This window comes from Lactuca virosa, chromosome 8, assembly GCF_052849685.1.
Source record: "Lactuca virosa cultivar CGN04683 chromosome 8, Lactuca_virosa_CGN04683_v6, whole genome shotgun sequence".
In the NCBI taxonomy this organism is placed as follows: Eukaryota; Viridiplantae; Streptophyta; class Magnoliopsida; order Asterales; family Asteraceae; genus Lactuca; species Lactuca virosa.
This window is the reverse complement of record NC_136433.1, coordinates 340,490,265-340,493,652: the sequence shown is the minus strand read 5'-3', so window position 1 is coordinate 340,493,652 and position 3,388 is coordinate 340,490,265.

Sequence of the window (3,388 nt, the reverse complement as noted above, 5' to 3'; positions counted from 1 at the left end):
CCTTGGATCTCTTGTATCAGGCGGTAAGGATTGATTGTGTGACCTATTGCACTTTCGGGACTGGAGACTATGTCTTGGAGGTAATTTGTAGCCCGGTTTAGAACAGAGGTTGCTCCAGCTATTGTAGTTCAGCTATTGACAATTGAGCTGGTGAGTGTGTCAGGGTGCGAGACCCTGAATGTTGTGGATCCCAGAGCCTGAGGGCAGAAGATCGATTTGAAGTACCTCGCGAAGATAGGTTCAGGATATGTGCATTTAGTGGAGGGTCTCGGGAAGAGACCCAAGAGTCCGGATCAGCTTTTGAGAGGCCAGCAGGGTCGGGATTCAGTGCAATGCTTGTGGAGACTGCACGATGGAGTTTTTTTCTAAGGGTTTGGATTGTCACTGGGATCAGAAGGAAGTGTTACATCATGTCCTCAGGGTGGTCGAGGTAACATAAAAGGAGGTGGTCAGGATTTCTTCAGGTGTTTGTGGATATGCTATATCCTGCCACTTCAGGTGAATATCGGGAACTTGCATCGCTTTAGAATTGTGATAAGTTAGATCTCGGGTTGGTTTTCTGCTATTGGTTTTCAGATGCCGTTCAGCATGCCAAGGAATCTTTGAGAAATATTCAGACTGACGTATCTCACGGAGCGGGTTCCGCGTGTACCATGATTGTTCTGAGTCTTTGTCGGAATCTGTTCAGGGGTCTGGGTTGCTACCGGTGTAGCAGGGTGGTTGCGTCATCAGGGATTGCCCACAGGGGGCAAGCCCGTTATACTTTCATTGTGATCTAGTGGACGACAAGGAGGTCGACTGTCTGATGATCAGAGAGGAGCAGTGAGTACACCTGCTCCAGTTATTTTGGGGTTGTTATCTTTGTTGGTGGTTGATTTGATTATATTCAAGAAGAGTCATATGCCATTTGCATACCATGGATCTTTGATGGAGTAGCATGAGGTCGTCTCCTTATATACATCATATTCCCAGTGTTCGAATGTCATCTTGGGTGTAGTCGGGGTTGGATCAAGGGCTTGTGCGAAGAAATCAGGACTAGTTTTCAGTAGCCTTAGTATTTTGTGATTGGAAGAGCATTCGGGATCGCCAAGGGAAAAGAGAGTTGTTGCTGAAGTTTTGATTAGACTATCTGTCCGTTGGACTCCGAGATCTGAGCGTGGTATCACTTTTAAGCGTCTGAAGTCATTGATGTTGTTGGGATACAAGAATTGTTAGCTGTTTTTCAGGAGTTATGTTGTTTTGGGTAGAGTTACTTATGGTGCACTAGTTTGGTAGGCACCGGTCGTCTGCAGATTGATCATAGGAACGAAAGAAGGACTGGGAATCCTTCAATTTTCATGTGCCAAGCGGACTTAGTGGAATCTAAGTGGGGGAGAATCGCGCAGGTATTCAGAACAGGGGCGGGCATGAGACCAGGATGGGTTTCTCATCCTTATCGAGGAAAATGGCGGGCCAAGTGGTTAGTTGGTGAGGGTTGTGTGAGTTGGAGTTCGGTAAAACTCCCCAGCGTGTGAATCGTGTTTTCTTGGGGGATTGATAGCAGAATTTGGAGAAGCAGGTTGGGGCTCCAATTATGAATTTAGTTCGGGTGTTCGGTCGAGTATATGCCCGACTCTGTATGGGTTCGAATGGATAGATTAAGGGTAAGGCATTGGGCTGCAGTTGTGTTAGGATGGAAGTGTTGTAAGTCTGCGGGTGTAGCCATAGCATTCACAAGGTTGTTGGATAGTGTTGGAAGTGTTGTAAGTCTGCGGGTGTAGCCGTAGCATTCACAGATTCGTTCAGATGACTTAGGCCAGGATGAGCCATTTTGCAAGGTTGTGTGTAGGGCACAACATAATTGGAATAAGGAAATGGTAGGTCGAAGGAGACCAGGTATGATGTAAGACTACAATTATTCTGGTAGCATTCACCTTTTTGCATCGGTTTCAGTGGCGACAGGTTGTCAGCCTATCATGATCGGATGGATCAAATGGATTGAAGGAGCCACGAGTGGCGGTATAGATAGGGCAGTTATTGTTAGACAATGTATCCTTCGGAGGTCGGATGGGACTGCGGCGTGTGATTTTGGCTCAGCAATCGGGTAGGTGTTCGGTGTTTCAGTCAGTTGGTAGACAAGTTAGGACCAGGGAGGTCCCGGTTGTTCTTCAAGAAAGCAGCTATGTGGCAACAAGAGGAGTTGGAGTGACTTCAGTGATTTGGGGTCCGTGTGTGGAGTTGTTTGTTATTTGGTAACCGCAGTTAACCGGTGATTTTGTTCTTTTGGAAGCCTCAAGTTATCGGGAAGCTAGGTCAATTTGAAGCTTCGAGTTTCGGAAGGATAGAGGTGGTTCTATTCTAGAAGGTTTCAAGATTCGTTCCTTTTCAGGTTGGTAAGTCCTTTTAGGGTTGGTATCGGTTGCCTTGGGGAGACTGTATTTATTCCGGATTGTGGAGGTATAGACCAGATTGTTTGATATGCTGGGAAGGAAGGATGGATTTCGAGGACGAAATCTAATTCAAGTGGGGGAGAGTTGTAACATCATGTTCCGAATCGATTCCTAGTCCGAGGATGTGGCCCGAAGATCAGTCATCATAAGGACTAGGGCTTTTGAAAAGGTAAGATCTAGGCCCATTTGGGTGCGGGTGATGCATTAGAAGTGATCCGGGTGTCGGTTCGTATTTTAGAACGTAGGGGTATTTCGGTAAAGTGTTAGTTCGGGCTTTTGTGGAAAATGGATTTTTGGTCGGAAGGTCTTAAGAAAGGTTTGAGTTGTTAGAAGTGTAGAGCTTCTCGTTAACTTTCCGTTGATATAAGTATCGTCGGAATCGGGCTTATAACGAAGAAGTTATGGCCTTCAGAAGTTTCGTGGGTTTCAGGCTTAGCGTACACAAAGCGTACACAGGGCGTACTAGTGAAGAAGGCAGTATGTTGGTCGTACCTTGTAGTACGTTGGGCGTACTGACCAGGATGGTCGCGAAGGTTCCCAGGAGTACGCTGGGCGTACCATATGTACGCTGGGCGTACTCCAGTCAGCTCAGAACCCTATTTTAGGGTCGTGGACCCTATTTAAGCTCCTTATCTCATAACCAAACCCTAATATCTTCAGCCTCCAGCCCTCTAAACCCTAGAAATCGACCCTTAGCCCCCATTTGAGTGATTGTAGAGCTTCAAAGTGATTTTTGTGTGTTTTTGGTGCTTGAGGAGGAAGAAGGAACATCTTGAAGAGTCATTGTTTGACTTGGAGCTTTTGGATCCAAGCTTTGTGCACCTAGATCTATCTCCCGGAGGTATAAAGTCTTAACCTTGGAAACTTTTTCATGTAGATATAGCTAAATGGTACATTGTTATGGTTTTGGTCCCTTTGAGGTGGTTCTTGTGAGTAGAAAATACTCCAGAACCTTTGAG